We start from the raw sequence: 17886 nt of genomic DNA, 5'->3' as shown, positions 1-17886 counted from the left end.
TCTACCTACCAGGTTCAAGCAATTCTCCTGCCTCAGCCTCCCTAGTAGCTGGGATTGCAGGCTTCCACAACCATGCCCAGGTAATTTTTGTATTTTTAATAGAGACTGAGTTTCACCATGTTGGCCAGGCTGGTCGCAAACTCCTGACCTCAGGTGATCTACCCACCTCAGCCTCACAAAGTGTTGGGATTACTGCTGTGAGCCACCATGCCCAGCTGATAGGGCAACATCTTAAGAGGCTGGATAGCTTCTCTTAATTGCTATGGAAATAATGCTTTTTAAAATCAATGTATAATAGTTTGATTATTTATGACAACACAAGAGAATGGTTGGATCAAGGCAGTCAACATACTTTTAAAGCCAGGGAGCTTATATGGCAGCTTTTATTATTTTAAAGGGTTTTTTTTACAAGGATTTTTTTTATTGATGTATAACCTATAGAAAAGTGCACATGTTATAACTACAGACTTTTATGAATTTTCACAAAGCAAGCACAACCATATGACCAGTCCCTGGGTTAATAAATTTGAAATTATCAGCATCTGTGAAGGCCCTCTTATGCCATCTTCCAATTACTTTATCCTTCTTTCCAACAGTAACTGTTATCCTGACTTCTCATACATCTATGGCAGCTTTTAAGGAGATCATTGTCTGAAGCAGTCACAGGTCAGATTGTGCTGAAAATCAGACCCAGAATCTGATTATGATGGCAGCACAGCAGAAAAGACTATGAGAGGTGGTCATATAGTCTTGTGAGAGCTTGAGACCTGAGTTGGGAACATTTTGGTAGCTGAATGCAACTATCTTAAACCCTAACATTCCTTTGAACTCCCCAAGTTGGCAAAAGCAATCTCTTCCCTCTGCCAGAGAATAGCTGCCCCTTGCCTGGAAATCATGTTAACCTCACTTGAGTGCCTCAGTGCCTCACAAAGAGGTACTGATTCTCAAGACTTGCTGCCATTATTTGTCATTTCTTCCAGGCCAAAAACTAGACAGACCCCAGCACAACCTCGATGGAGAAGAAATAGCCTAAATGTCAAGGGAACTTAGGGAACTTTTTACTGTGTGTCAGTTAGACCTAGGGGACATTTGTGGGGGAGCTTGTGTGTGGAGCCCTCATTAATGGAATTAGTGTCCTTATAAAGAAGTCCCAGAGAGATGCTCTGCCCCTTCTACTACGAGAAGACACGATGAGAAGTCAGCAGTCTGTAACCTGGAAGAGGGCCCTTACCAGAACCTGACCATGTTGGCACTCTGATCTCAGATTTCCAGCCTCTGGAACTCTAAGAAATAAATTTATGTTGCTTATAAGCCACTCCATCTATGGCAATTATAGTAGCCCAAACAGACTAAGACACTGCTGTGACAAATTACCATCAACCAGTAGCCTACAACAACATTAATTTATTATTTCACAATTCTTGAGGCTAGAGGTCCTAAATCAAGGTGTCAGCAGGGTTGGCTCCTTCTAGAGGCTCTGAGGGAGAATCTATTCCATGCCCCTGTCCTAGCTTCTGCTGGTTTCCAGCCATATTTGGCATTTTTGACTTGTGGATACATTACTAATCTCTGCCTTTATCTTCACATCATGTTCTCCTCTGTGTGTCTGTGTCTTCTCTTTTTCTGTCTTTGAAAAAAGACATTTTGTCATTGGATTTAGGGCCCACGCTATATACAGGATGACATCATATCGAGATTCTTAATTATATCTGCAAAGACTATTTCTAAGTAAGGCCATATTCACAGGTATTGGGGCTTAGGACTTGTACGTATATTTTTGGGACCACTATGTAACCCACCACATAGGTCTTTAGAGTGTTAAGTAAGGCTCAGGGCAGATTATAAAACTGGATATAACAGAATTCTTGACACAAGTACATGTTCTCCTGATTGTTGGATCAACAAGTTGGCTTGGTAAGGGCAGTTTTATTCCTTGCTGATCTGTTCTTCCAGCTAACCCACAGACTTGCAGTAGGGATCAGAATCAACTACTGCCACCTTAGTTGACCCATAGACATGCAGTTAGGAGCCACAATAGCCCCTCTGGCCACTACAGCCTAGATCGGAGGCACTCAGCCAAGTGCATTACAGATCAACTGAGTCCCAGCTGACCACAGGTACATGAGTGATAACAAATGATTATTTTAAGTGCTTGAGTTTTGAGGCAGTTTGTTTTGCAGCAATAGCTAACTGATATAGAGATTAGCACATATCTCCAGAAATCAATAGGCATTGTTTTTGGCCTTTTGGCTAAGATCAAACATAGAAATCAATAGGTAAATAATCAGTAGGACTTTAAAGGATTTAAATAACAAGCTTGATGTAACAGCTATACAAAGAAATCTGTACCCAACATCAAAGCAGAAACATTCTTTTTAAACAAATGTGGAAAATTCACCAAAAATAAGCATATTTTAGGCTTAATAGCACTTTTCAATTTTTTTCCAAAAGGAAAAACTATATAAGCAAATTTATAATAAACAAATTATAGCAAAAAAGGAGAACTAAATTTAAAGTCTCCCCAAAATGATTTATTGGATTAGAATAGAAATAATCCTTCCAAAATATTTGAATGTCAGAAAGAACAAAATGAAACAACTTATAGACTAAATTAGAAATTAATGACAAGAGGCATTACATATAAAAATCTCTGGGATGCAGTCAGCCATACTAAAAATAAGTACAGCCTTAATACATTTATTAGAAAATATGATATTTTTAAAATAAGTAAACAGGTTTCAACTGAAGAAGCTAAGGGAAAAAATCAAAGTAATCTTCAAAGTAAACAATAAATATAAAAACGAAGGCCAATGAAATGGAACAATAGAACCCATAAGGGTACTTTTTTTTTTTCTTTTTCGTTTGGGGGGAAACACAGATAAAATGGACAAGATAAAATGAAGATAAAATGAGAGATAATCGAGATAAAATGAGAGGACACTAATAAAGAACATTAGGAATGATGAAGCTGTCATAACTGCAAATATAGTGGAATTTCACAAAATTGAAGAGAATATTATATACAATTTTATAATAGCAAATTTCATAGTTGGAGGAAAAAATTCACATGATTTTCGAGGAATCAAATGACCAAATTGGCAAAAGAAATAGGAAATTTAAAGAGACCAAAACACATACAGGAAAGGGGTCTAATATCTACCAAAATGTCACCAAGTCCACTTAATTCTCCTGGCAAATTCTACCAGACTTTCAAGGAACTAAAAGTTTCATATTATTTAAGTAAAATTTCTATTTTACTTAATCAAGTAAAAATATGGAAATCTTCCCAATATATTTTGCAAGTCTAGCATAACTATGATACCAAAATCAGAAAAAGGAAGAAAGAAGGAAAGAAAGCTATAAGCCTAGCTCATTTTATAAAGAACAGCATTATGGGAGAAAAAAGGGCAGATTAAATCCAGCAACATATTAACGATCAGGTTCATTCCAGCTATGCAAACATGACTTAACTTCAGGCAAATTTCAATGTAAGTCACTGTATTAACATGTTAAGGAAGAAAAACATATGCACATTTTGATACATAGTGAAAAAAAATTTGATAAAAATCAACTCATTCCAGAAAGCAAAATGAAAGCACTCAAAATAGGAATAGAAAGAACTTTCATAAAATATAAAGGTATTGTTAGAAATTGACTGCATAGGCTGATATGGTGGCTCATGCCTGTAATCCCAGCACTTTAGGAAGCCAAGGCAGGCAGATCACTTGAGCTTAGCGGTTTGAGACCAGCCTGGGCAACATGGTGAGATCCTGTCTCTACTAAAAATGCAAAAAGTCGGGGGGTGGGGAGCAAGGGGAGGGAGAGCATTAGGACAAATACCTAATGCATTCAGGGCTTAAAACCTAGAAGATGGGTTGGTGGGTGCAGCAAACCGCCATGGCACATGTATACCTATGTAACAAACCTGCACATTCTGCACATGTATCCCAGAACTTAAAGTAAAATTTTTTTAAAAAATGCAAAAAAACAAAACTAGCCAGGCTTGGTGGTAGATGCCTATGATCCCAGCTGCTTGGGAGGCTGAGGTGAGAGAATGGCTTGATCCCAGGAGAATGAGGTTGCAGTGAGCTGAGATTGAGCCACTGTGCTCCAGCCTGGGTGACAGAGTGAAACCCTGTCTCAAAAAAAAAATTAAAAAATAAAAATAAGGGCTGCTCGTGGTAGCTGACGACTGTAATCTCAGCACTTTGGGAGGCTGAGGCGGGTGGATCACTTGAGGTCAGGAGTTTGAGAACGGCTTGGCCAACATGGTGAAACCCTGTCTTTACTAAAAATACAAAAATTAGCCTCGTATGGTGGCGCATGCCTGGAATTCCAGTCACTCGGAAGGCTGAGGCAGGAGAATCACTTGAACCCAGGAGGCACAGGTTGCAGTGAGCCGAGATCACTCCACTGCACACCAGCCTGAGAAACAAGAGTGAAACTCCTTGAAAAACTAAATAAAATAAAATAAAATAAAATAAGTAAAAATAAACATAAAAGAAAGTGACTGCATCCAAAGCATCTCATGGCCTGCACTCTTCTCCAGCTCCCAGGCTGGGAGCCAAGGGATGTTAGTGGAGTCCTGTTGGGCTGCAGGTCTTCCATGGTTGTCTCCCCACAAGTGCTTCCTTTACTTGTGGTGGGTTATGCATCAGTCAGCCCATCTCTGGATCTGATCTCATTTCACCGTGAAGATATTCCTGCATGTTTCTGGCATTGGGAAGTATTATTTCCCAGCTTTCAGTTATATTTCTTTGACCATCATCATTGAAATTTGAAAAAGGATGAGGGGTTTTAAAGAATAGGTTTAGAAGAATGGTTCCCAAAATTTTGTATAAATTAGAATCATCTGAGAGTCTTTTAAAATACAGAGACCTAGGTTCATCCCAAGTAATTTTCAACATAACTTTTCCCCAATTATATTAATAATGCATATTCATTGTTGAAATTTTGAATAAAAAAGTATATAGAGAAATACTGTTGTGAGAATAAAACCATAGACTTGAAAAATTTTGAAATGTGACTTTTGGGGGAGTTTCCTCCAGCCAGAAGTAGATGACAGTTTCACCTCATTTCTTTTGTAAATATAACACAAGATTTCCTCCCACTTTTCAGAAAGTGTTTCAAGAGCTATAGGAGGAGGCCCTTGTATTTAAACAAACAAACAAACAAAAAATACATGAAAGTTAGAATATACATCTGAAAAGTATTCAAGTGTATATTCTGATAGTAGGGTGAGTATAGTTAAAAAAAGGTAAAATATAAGTAAGAAAGGTGGTTTAGATATTTATTTGTAATGGAATTACAGAATTTGTTTAGCATTTTTAGCTTTTAGAATATATGACATAAAACCTTAGGAAGAAGGTATTGATTTGCCTCATCTCACACACACATGCACACACATACACACTCACAGAGGCTTATGTGGTTTCACAATTCATTAATCAGCAAAATTTGGGGAATATTCTTCAGTATTTTTAATTGTATAATATATGAAACTGATTTAAATTGTATTTGATGTTTTATAGCTGCTGTTTGATGTAATAGTACACTGTGAATATATGCTTCTGTCAAAAAATACAGGAATAAATATACTAGATCATATCTATCAGTGGTTGCATCATACTTCCTTTGTATTCATCAGGATAGGCTAGGTTATGTTGCAGTAACAAGCAATCCCCAAATCTCACAGTGAATTTTTCCTCAGGTTACTTGTGAGGACTCTGTTGCTGTATGTCACTGTTAACATTATTCCTCAACCCTGGCTTACAGAGCAACCATATTTAGAACATTGCTGGTCACTATAGTGGAGTGAGCAGAGGGCTTGAAGGTCTAGCACTGCTAACCAAACACTTGGATTGCAATGAACACATGTTACTTTTGCTTACAATTCATTAGCTAGAACAGGTTGCATGACCCTACCCAACTAGAAGGGCCAGGAAATGCAGTCCTATGATGTATCCCAAAGGTGAAAAATCAACCAGAAATATTCAGTGGGCAGCATTAATGACTACTACAAATACATGTGCTGTAATTTATTGAACCAGTCCCCCATATTTTCACATTTATTATATTTCTGCTTTCTCTTTTATGATAATTAGCATCCTTTTAAATAAATATTGCTTGGTTTCTTTTCTTCTTGGTAGTGGAATTTCTAGATCAAAGTATACATATATTTTAAGGCTTTCATTCTATGTTTAACAAATCACACTCTAGAAAGGTTTTATCTGTTTATAGCCTCACTGGATATTGGATGCACTACCTCAGGTCCCAGGAATCAAACTCAGGTCTCTAGAAAACCTCTACGGTAGGGATCCTCTGTCTCATGGATGTCCCCTGTCTGCCCACATTTGCATGTTCTGTGTCTGGGAACCCACAACACTCTATCTGTTGTAGGGTCAAGCTTTTATGATAATATCTATTTTCTTCATTCATGAAAGAAAATTGGTGCATGCTGAGTCCTTGGTCCCAACACTTTCCTCCCAGACACTGCAGAACTGCAGATGTTATTCTACTGCTTTCTAGAATGCAGTGCTCTAAAGAGGAGGTTGGAACTTTTTGTTTCTTATAATTTATTTTATTTTATTTTATTTTTTTCAGACAGGGTCTTGCTATGCTGCTCAGGCTACTCTTGCCTCAAGCAATCCTCCCACCTCCACCTCCCAAAGTGCTGGGATTGCAGGTTTGAGCCACCACACTCAGCTATTATTTACTCTTGTTGTTTGAAGATTTAGCTGTATGAATAAAGTGCCTATTAGTTTATCAGCCATATATCAGAACTTACCCCTTGAAAGTGGCCCCATTTATTTTGCAGCAGGGGGCAGTGTTCAAAGTTTTGTCTCGTATTGTTCACAAACTGCCATGCGCCATGTGCCTTTGTCTTCCTTTCTCTTCCTATTTGTTCCCATTGCTGCCTGCAAAGCTGCCTGGAGAGGATCCTTAACTGGCAGGGCCTATCTTTAGTGATTTTGGAACTTGCATTCTGTCCTGTCACACTGTCTTCTGGGTAGGTACCACCCCTTCATAAACACACAGAACTCAATTTTTGTTGTTTGCCTATATATATATAACTTGCCCAATTTTGTTTTGAAGCTGACCAATACCCAAATTCATTGGGAGCAGCATAATGAGCCAGAAATCACTTTGGCTGGGGCAGCTTGACACACACCATAAATGCATGAGAGCCCTCAGCATGTGGGCTTAATGGATAAATGAAGTGTGGAGTGAGCAAGTCTGGGGAAGCTTAGCCATAGAGGCTTGTTTCATTGCCATCCAGGTACTTGTGAGCATCAGCTACAAAGGACTGAAAGCTGTTGGGAAGATCTCCATCGGCTGCCATGGGAAAGTTTTTCTTGTTTGATAGACAAGGAACCCAGAGAAATTCCTCTTTAGTTACAGGTGGAGGGGGGATGCCTTCACATTAACAAAACTGAGTTTGGATAATGCTTCCTTTAAAAATTTTCTTTAAAAAGTGTGGGTCTGTCTATGATGAACGTAATAAATTTTTATTGCAGACATTTTAGAAAAATTTTTAAAGCGTCAAAGAAAACAACCATCAGTCATAATTCACCATCTGAACATGACTACTCTTCGTTCTTTGTGCATTCTTTTACTTTTAAAAAGAATATATGCTAGATGTCTTATAAAAGTGTGATTGTATTGATATGAAGTTTTATATCTTGCATGTTTCATTTCACATACCTTGAGCATGTATCCTTCTAAGCCTGACATTTTTATTTTGAAGTGAAAAACTCTCTCTCTGTCTTTGGAATCCCTTTTTCAGAAGTAACCACTTTAGCAATTTGACAGTAAGTAACCACATTAGCAATTTGACGGATATTCATCCAAATATTTTCTGTGTTTATATGGATACAAAAAAAAAACACTTTAAACACATGTATCCCTTTTTGTTTGGAATTATGTTCTATGTATAGTTTACTTTTGTTCACTAAACAATGTATCTAGTTAGTTACTTAATAATTTTTTTTCAGCCTGAGCAACATAGAACCCAGTCCTACAAAAAAATTTTAAAAGTTAGTTGGCATGGTGGAGGACACCTGTAATTTTTGCTACTTGGGAGGCTGAGGCAAGGGAATCACTTGAGCCCAGGATGTCAAGGCTGCAGTGAGCTATGCTTGTGCCACTGTACTCCATCCTGGGTGATGGTGCGAGACCCTGTCTTTTAAATTTATTATTATTTTTTTTTTGGTGATGTCTCTATGCCAGGGACTAAGAACCCTGGATACCTTCTTAGGGCACAGCAAGGAACTCCATCTCACGTTGAAAAACAGGTACAGAGTATTTCATAAATAATTTATTTAACTATTCATCTACACTTTAGGTTGGTTCTAATATTTATGTTTTGACTGACAATGTTCCTCTTATTTGTCTAACCCTCTGCTAGCCCAGATGATGAGGAAAATGGTAATTAATTCAGCAAATGGATTAATTACACTCTCATATTAACCACCACCTCTCTTCTAGATATGCAATTTAAAAATACTTATTGCTGTTATATCTAATTAGCACTGCATTTGGGTTTTCTACTATTACTGTTCTAAATTTTCAAGTAATTTCATGTTTATGATGATGCTTTTAATGGATTGGATAAAATGGGAATTTGCTAAGAAGTTTCTGGGACCCATCTGTGATAGTGAGAACTAAATATTTGACCCTTGCCCCCATACTCTGGCTTACAACTCCTAATATCCTTAGAATCTCCAAAGCGAGGTATGCTATTGAGACTGGTGGCTGGCAATCCCTAGGTAGATTCAGGATGGGGGCTCATCACAGGGAAGACCAAGGCACAATTAAGAGGGTTGAGACTTTTCAGCCCACCTATAACCTCTTGGGAGGAGAGGGGCCGAAGGTTAAGTTCACTAATGGCCAATTAGCTAATCAAGCCCCCACAAAAGCCCAAAAGGACAGAGTTTGGAGAGCCCATGGAAAGCACACCTCAACTCCATGGGGACAGACACTCCTGTGCTCAGGACACTTCTGGGGCTTCTCCAATGTATCTCTTCATCTGGCTGTTTATTTGTGTCCTTTAGGCTATCCTTCACAACAAACTGGTAAATGTAAGTCTTACCCTGAGTTCTGTGAGCCACTCTGGCAAATTAATTGAACTTGGGGAGGGGGTCGTAGGATCCTTGATTTACAGTCAGAAGCACAGGTAAAACAGCCTGGGGCTTGCGATTAGCATCGCAGCAGGGGAAGCAGTCTTATGGGACTGAGCTTCACCCTGTGGAATGTGGCACTATCTCCAGGGGCATAGTTTTGGAATTGAACAGGGTTGGAGGACCCCCAGCTGGTGTCTGCTGCAGAATTGATTGCTTGCTTGGTGTATGGGGGACGTCCCCTGACTCCCCCTGCACTACAACACACACATTTGGCCACAGAAGTCTGTGTTGATAGCTGTGGTGTGAGAGTGGAGGGAAACACATCTGTTTTTTCTCCTCACATCTCTAGACCTCTTCACCTGCTGCCGACGAGCCAATGTCCCTGCCCATCTCTTTCAGTCTTTAGGGTGGGAGCTGGCGCATTGATTTCTGTTTAAACTTCAAAAGGCATTTAGAAGGGATAAGTTATGTTGGTAGGTCATGTTATTTCACAGTAAGTCCATTTTTAATACCTTGAAATGTTTATATGGTTTTTAGTTACTGAGTAATGTAGAAGAAACTTGCCATGTCAGCTTCACTCTGCGCCGTATCACCTCCTCTTCAGCAAATTTGTCCTTCTTCCCAGGCCACCTTGACACTTGCTCTAATGTGCTTGCCATGGGTAAACCCCGGGGCTTGTACACTAGTCCCCTCCTGACCACCCCTTGTGACCGCTTCAGCCTCAGATGCCAAGCCTACCCATGGCACCCGCCCTTCAGTTGTGTTGATCCACTGCAGCTCCTGGAGTGAGCTGTGAATGCCAGGAGTTCTCTCCTCTAACACAGGCTGTTTCCTTCACTGGGAGCAAACCCCCTTCTCCTCTCCTGAGCTGACTTCCTCTTAAGAATGCTGAAATTCACTACCATACTGAAATACCCCAGCTGGTGTACAGCAGAAAGAACAGTTCAGTTAATATGAAACAAACATGGGATGTCCTGTCTCAGGTTCCAAAGCCAGTTCATCATGGAGCTAAAGTCCCCATTTGGTTACAATATGAAATACTAATTAAATATTTATGCTAAATACTGAAAGTCAAAGTTATATCCCCTAGAGAATTATGATCGCTAGGTTTGTTGGGTAATACTCTTAGTATGACATTGATAGGCTATGCTGTGATTCTTTTTTACATTATCTCCAGGATTTGCATAATTTCTCTTATACAGTAGTTCCCCCTTATCCACTGGGGATGCATTCCAAGACCCTTAATGGATGCCTGAAACCACAAATGATACTGAACCCTATATATACTATTTTTTTTCCTATATATGCATACCTATGGTATTGTTTAATTTATAAATCAGGCAAGAAGTAGATTAACAAGAACAATAACAAAATAGAACAATTATAACAATATACTGTAATAAAAGTTGTGTGACTGTGGTCTCTCTCTCTCAACATATATTATTGTACTGTACTCACCTATTTTCAAACCTCAGTTGATCATGGGTAGCTGTAGCTGAAACCATGGAAATTGAAATTGCAGATAAAGACATGATATGGTTTGAATCTGTGTCTCCACCAAATCTCATGTTGAATTGTAATCCCCAGTGTTGGAGATGGGGCCTGGTGGGAGATGATTGGCTCATGAGGGCGGAGTTCTCATGAATGGGGCAGCACCATTCCCTGGGAGGTGTTCTGATAATGAGTGAGCTACAGTGAGATCTGGTTGTTTAAAAGTGTGTGGCACCTCCCACCGACCCTCTTGCTCCTGCTGCGGCCATGTAAGATGTGCCTGCTTCCCTTTAACCTTCTGCCATGACTGAAAGCTTCCTGAGGCCTCCCCAGAAGCTGAGCAGAGGCCAGCATTATGCTTTCTGCATGGCCGGCAAAGCTGTGAACCCATTTGTTTTAGATTGTGTACCTCTCCAGATGCAGCTATTTGTCAGGTTACTCATTTTTGTTGTTGCTGTTTTTCTTTTGTCAGTTACATTGAGCCATTTACTCATATTAAGTTGGGAAACAACTACAATCTTCGTGTCTTCCTTATGTGCACTGCTCTTTAGTCATATCACCTCTATTCCAGCTGAATTTTACAATTCAAGTCCATGATTTTATATTTGTGAGTTTTAAATATTGTCTGGCTTGCTTTGGCCTGTGCTTCCTATCTATTGATCTTCATTTTGTTGAGCAGCACAGTTTGCTGTTATCCACAATTTCCATCTGCAGGCCTTGCTCGCCCAGGGTATGCGAGTCACCTGTGGCTGGTACAGAGTCCATGATGTTCCAAGGAGTTACTCATTCAATCTCTACTCATTCAGTCTCCATCTTTTAGGGGCTTATGGTGTGCAGATGAACAAATATAGGTCCTCAGCTCAGGAGCTTCCCTTCTGTATAGAAGGAGGCAGGAATGAAGATGGCCATCCCAGTAGAATGTGGTCTATGGCAATAGAAGAAAGTGTTCTGGGGGCACAGGAGAAACATCCAATCATTATGGGATGGCAGAAGGTCACAAAAGACTACCAGGCTTTACTGCTTAGTTTTCTACCTGGTATTTACTGCTGCCCTAATTCTCTCTGCCTCCTTTGTGGTAACAGTCACTTTGGAGAGCCACCCTTCCCTGATTGCTATCTAAGCCTTTGGGCAGGGGCACCCACTCTCAGCTCCAGGGAGCATTACCCAATCAGTAAATTCCAAAGCCCAAGTTGCCAGACTCAGCATGGAGAAGACATTATGGAAGGGAAGTAAAAATCAAAAGATACATCAATGTATGTGTTCTTTATTCCCTCTGTTTCCCCCTTCTCTTCACCTCATTTAAGTCAGCTTGGTGGTCATTGCTTCATGGGAGGTATGTGGCGAGTCAGAAAACAGAACTACCCTAGAAGTCTTGCTGGCTTTTTATACTTAGAAGAAGTGAATTCCTGAGAATAATTTAGTTGAATAAACATGAAAAGAGAAGGATTTTCCCCAGACTAAAAATAGATTGTTCTGGTCAGATGTGGTGGTTCATGCCTATAATTACAGCACTTTGGGAGACCAAGGCGGGCAAACCACAAGACCAGGAGTTTGAGACTAGCCCGGCCAACATGGCGAAACCCTGTCTCTACTAAAAAAAATTAAAAAATAAATAAAAATAAATTAGCTGGGTGTAGTGGCTGGCGCCTGTAATCCCAGCTACTCAGGAGGCTGAGGCAGGAGAATCGCTTGAACGCGGGAGGCAGAGGTTGCAGTGAGCCAAGATCGTGTCACTGCACTCCAACCTGGGTGGCAGAGTGAGACAAGACTCCGTCTCAAAAAATAAATAAATAAAAGAAAAAAGAAAAAAAAAAAGATTTTTCCAGGCTGGGAAGAAGAGAAGAGTGCTATGGCAGCAGGAGTAGATGTGGCAGGAGTAGAGGTACGTTATCCTGTTTTTTTGGTAGCCCTGTTAGAGCAAGAATCCAGAGAAAGACACATTTCAGAAAGGCTTCCAGCACAGGAACAGTTGAGGCCTGCCTAGCCTTGAAGGAGTCAGGAGGACAGGATAACAGATGTCACTGTGACTTCCCATAGGCACTGATGACTGAAGACCAAATAGCTTTCCCCTATCCCCAATACCTTAGCAAGACCCTAGGCTTGTGTGCGGTTCCCAAGAAAAGCTGAGGTTGTTTTTCCTGTAGCCCAGCAGGGCAATATTTGTATTATTTGTAGAGACAGAGTTTCGCCCTGTTGCCCACCTGAGGGCCTAGGGCTTGAGTCAGAAATTAAGTAGAGTCATGGACTATAAAGCAAGTTCTAGTTATTGGACTCCTTAGTTCATGAGCTGAAATGTACACTCATCACACACCCAAGGATATTTAAATTCCCTTCTGCCCTATTTCATTCTACCTTCTTTCTTTGCAAATGGTTTTTAAGACAGCATAAACAAATCAGCACCTTGGCGCTCCATCTAACTCATACAGTGTCCATCCTCAAACTTGCTCTGTTCTGTACAGCAGTGTTCTTTGTAAAGCAACATTAGACAAAATTCAATACCATGGTAGAGAGAGGCTGATCCCATTTTACCCACCCAAACACTCCTGGACACATACCAGTAGACAGCTTTGAGGACAGACAACCCAAACAGCATTCCAAATCCATTTTTCTGGGTATCGAATGCCAAAAGAAAGTTATTTAAGTGACTCAAATAGAGATTAAAGGCTTTATTCAACTGATACACATCAGAGAGATTAAAGACTTTGTTCAACTGATACATATCAGAGAGCAACTAGAGGACAGCTGACCCTAGATTAAAGTGGGGTTGGGATTTTATGGGGAAAGCTGACTGCGTGAACCCGTGGTTTTGGCTTAGGTAGCATTTTTCAGTTTCATCAAAACTCATAGCTGGAGGTCATTCCACTTTTGTGCCTCTTGCTTAAGGTCATTGGTAAAATTCTAATACTATCAAAATAGTATTTTCTGAGAAGTATTTTGGCAAGCCTTGTGGCTTAAGTAAAAAATTTCCTGAAACATATTTTAAAAATAATTATACTGAGGTATCTGTGGGAGTTGCTTGTAAAGATGCCGAGGGGACTTGTGGCTCACTGGGCCTGAAGAGCTGTAAACCAATCTGGCTTTACATAGATTTGTGATAGAGGTGAGGAAATGAGAGGTTTAGAGGACAGGAGGCTGCAGCCATGGCATTTAAGGCTTTGGAGTTAAGGCAGTTGCAGGTTATGCCAAGTTCTAGGTGGCCACAATTTTGTTCCTGAAGCATTAGGTTGAAGCATATGCAATCATTGATGTTGTTGGTCAAAACCAGTATAACATCAGGAATTTTTATAGGGCTCGACCTAAATAAATATGGGCAAAAGTCAATTTGGTTGAGTTGCTGAATTTGGTTTTGGGCCAAAGAACCTTGCTTATATATATCCTCTGTCCCTCTAACAACACAAATAGCTAGTTTTATCTTTTCACTTTTCCCTGTTCACCTCACCTCACTGGTCATTTTCTCTTGGAAACCTGGCTGTCGTCTTGGAAAAAGTGGATCTAGTTCTGCTTTTGCCATTGGAAAACATACTTTGAGCTTTCTCCATCTCAGATGGGTCAAAAACCCTTGTATATGTCATTCAGTCCACGTGATTGAAATCTAAGAGCTGTGACTCCTAAATTGAGAGACAGAAATAAAATTTTAAAACCATTTTCTTAACAAACATATTACAAATAGTTAATCTTAAATGGCAGCAGAATGTATCCCTGGTGTCTGAGCCAAAGTTAATGTGTATACTTTTGAGAGCCCCTGCTAAGCTGCCTATTGCATTGGCTGCAATATGGCACTAACAGGCGGAACGGCATTCTCATGACCAGATACTAAATGAACATCATCCCAAAGAATTACCATAATATCCTTTATATCTTATAATTGTATGAAATGACGCAAGCAGCTCTGTCCGTCAAAGGCTTTATAAACGGCACAGAAAATAAGTACCCTGTGATTGGCATCTATTAACAAAATGAACATCCCAGGCACACTATTTCATTACTCCCACTGGCTCCCAGAGGTATAATTAGGGTTGAATTTTTCATGAACATAAACATTACTTTCTTTGTCCACTATGCTATGCTTTGTGCCTGACTCTTCAATACTCCACTCAGAAAAACAGAAAAGGAGAAAAGAGAGGCATATCCTCATTGGCTGAAAGTGATTCTGTGGCTTGCTCTAAGGGTGCCCAGGCCCCTAGCATGGAACTTGGAGTCCTCTTTCAGGCAGAGCTCTCCCAGACCTGCTTTGCCCACTCCTGGCTTATGCTGAGGTTGGAGAAAGACCCAGCATCATCATCTGGAGCTCGGTATCTCTTGCAGAACCCTCAGGTTTTGGAGACATTAATATATGGTCTTCATTGTTAGTCTACTTACTCTATAATTTTTAAGTCATTTTTTAAGAAAAATAAAAGTGATATGGCTGTGATTGTTCTTGTTCTTCCTCTCGGTTTATTTGGCTGGATGATATCTGGTCTGATTTGCAGTCATGTTTGAAATACTTTGCCAGTGGAATTTATCAGTCATTGCCCCCAGAATCTTACTAAAATATAAATCTAATAATGCCATCCCCTTGCTTAAAACCTTTCAATGGTTTTCTATTATCAATGGGAGAAAGTCCAAGTTGAACAGCATAGTCTGTGGGGTCTTTGTGAGATGCCTCTGAATGATCTCCATCTATGTTACCTGTCTCTCCCTTAACAGGCAATCTACTCTCTAGCCACATTAAATGTCTTATGATTCTCTAATTATGCTTTTCTTTTACACAATCCTGGGATATAATTTTCCAACATCTCCACCTTGCTAAAAGTAACCCTCAAAAGTAAAATCAAGCCTTGGTGTTCTCTCTCTGTCTCCCAACATGGCGGCCTCAGAAAAGAAGAATAAGGAGGAGAAGGAGGAGAAGGAGGAGGGGGAGAAGGAGGAGGAGGAGGGGGAGGAGGAGGGAGAGGGGGAGGAGGAGAAAGAGGGTAAGAGGGGGAGGGGAAGGTGGAGGAGGGGGAGGAGGAGGAGAAGGAGAAGGAGAAGACAATTTTCCTAATAGACTTTCTGGCTGAGGATGGGCAGACTGGTGGAGGAAGCACCTATATCCCCAGACAGGGCTGATGAAACAGATGAGCCAGAGGAAATGCTTCAACCACTTGGCACAGTAATGATGACGATGTGTCTAGGACATCTCCAATTGACCATTCCATTCTTCCCGCTGTTCCACAGGTTGCTGGGGAACCCCATATTGATTGGAGCCATCTTCCCAAACCACCATCCTACAATGCTCTTCTAGGGAACCTGCTCTATGATGTGATAGAAGACTCAATTAAGGAATTATTTAGAGGATTAAATGTTGGTACAGCACGCAGACCACATGAACCCAGCAATCCAGAGAGGCTGAAAAGCTTTAGTTATTTGAGGACCTGGATTCCCTGTTCAGTTCCCTGGGTCTTAATGAAGAGTCTCTAGGTAACAGGATAATTAGAGTGGATATTGCTGACCAAGCACAGGATAAAGACAGGGATGACTGTTCTCTTGGCCAGAATAGAAATCAGGATACTGACAAAACAGATATACTGGAGGCCCATCCTGCCACAGACAGCTTTGATGACTACCTGCCTAGAAGAGGTGATGATAGCTTTGGAGACAAGTATCAAGATCATGCGGTTCAGACCAGTATCCTGATGGGTATTAGGATGGGTTTAGAGATGGCTCACACCATGATACGGATCTACGTGGGGGCCAGGATTAAGATGATGACTGAGGCAACAGCGACTATGATAGAGGCTGTGATTCTGCAACAGGCAGTGGTAGAAGAGTATTTGGTAGTGGGTACCTCAGAGATGATGACTACTGAAGAGGCAGGTGAAGACCAGTAAGACAGACAGGACAATTGATCATGGAGGTCCAGAGATGATTACTCTTGGGGTGACTATAGGCATAGGATAGGGGTCCCTCCCAAAGATCAGAACTGAATCTAAAGCCTCAGAGCACTCATAAGGAAGACGATTCCTCTTCTAGTACCCTCCATCCCAGTTGAGCAGCTTCTATCTTTGGAGGAGGAAAGTCCATTGACACAGTTGCTAGAAAAAGAGAAGCAGAACAGCTACAGAAGAAACAAGAGAAACTATAGTGGCAGCTGGATGAGCCAAACCTAGAACAATGGCCTCTGGAGAGACACCCAAGCTGGCAAAGTGAAGAAACTCAGTAATGGGAATGGTGGAGGACAGGAAGAAAGCCAGTGCAGACTGGGACCCAGCCGCATCAGGCAGAAGCACATCAGACCAGGATGCATGAAGAAGAGAGAGTGAGAAGCGTCTAGAAAATGAAACACTCAATAAAGAGAAACACTGCCACTCTCCAATTTCTAAGCCTCCCAAACCTGATCAACTCCTAAAGGTGATGCCAGACCCTCCACCAAAGGAAACTGCTTTGGTGAAAAGAAGTTCTAATCCTCGTATTCCATCTCAGAACCCAGACACAGAGCAGCAATTCCCTACAGGTAGTGAAGGAAAAGTACCTCCAGTTCAACCCTCAGAGAAAGGACCAGCAAAGAAAGATGAAAATAAAGTAGATGGAATGAATGTCCAAAAGTCCAGACTGGGAACTCGGGCCATGGTCCAGGAGATGGAGGGAACAAAGACAGCTGGAAGGAGTCAGACAGGAAAGATGGCAAAAAAGATCAAGTCTGCAGATCTGCACCTGAGCGAAAGAAACCTGAGGAAAATCCAGCCTCCAAGTTCAGTTCTGCAAGCAAGTGTGCTGCTGTCTCTGTTGATGGTGAAGATGAAAAGGAAGGAGCACATTACACCAAATAGACCTCCTGTGCTTTCTCCTAGTCTCTCTCCACCCTGGAGCGTTCAAGAGCAAAGCAAGCCTCTATCCAGACAAGACAAAATAACATCACCACCTCCTGGGGGAGGAAAAAATCAGGGTCAAGTTCTGATCAAATAGATATGTCTCAACCCAAAGGCAAGCTTCCTATTTAATTTGGAAATGCGGAAGACATTTCTGCTAGAGAAATAAACAATGTGAGGAAGTAACTATTGCCACCACTCTTTAGCATCAGAAAGATGCAATATCTGAATAAATTAAATAACAAGAATGTAAATGTTTATTTATAAAACTCTACAACACTCCCTGAAAGTCCAAAAAGTGGACCTGAACCAATGGAAGATATGAAGTACTCTTAGATAGGAAGACAGAATCATCAAGATTTTCACGCTCCTCAAATTATTTAAAAGATATAATGCGATCCCTATAAAAGTACCAAAATCCCTGCCCCCGCCCCCACCCACCCGTG

At 40.7% G+C, this 17886-nt stretch overlaps 1 pseudogene; it reads left to right on the top strand.

Annotated features, from left to right (window-relative positions):
* The first annotated feature begins 15599 nt into the window (after positions 1-15599).
* On the top strand, positions 15600-17401 carry LOC105542674 (annotated as a pseudogene).
* The last annotated feature ends 485 nt before the right edge of the window (positions 17402-17886 follow it).

This window comes from Mandrillus leucophaeus, unplaced genomic scaffold (assembly GCF_000951045.1).
Source record: "Mandrillus leucophaeus isolate KB7577 unplaced genomic scaffold, Mleu.le_1.0 Scaffold265, whole genome shotgun sequence".
In the NCBI taxonomy this organism is placed as follows: domain Eukaryota; kingdom Metazoa; phylum Chordata; class Mammalia; order Primates; family Cercopithecidae; genus Mandrillus; species Mandrillus leucophaeus.
This window is presented reverse-complemented; position numbering and strand designations above follow the sequence as displayed.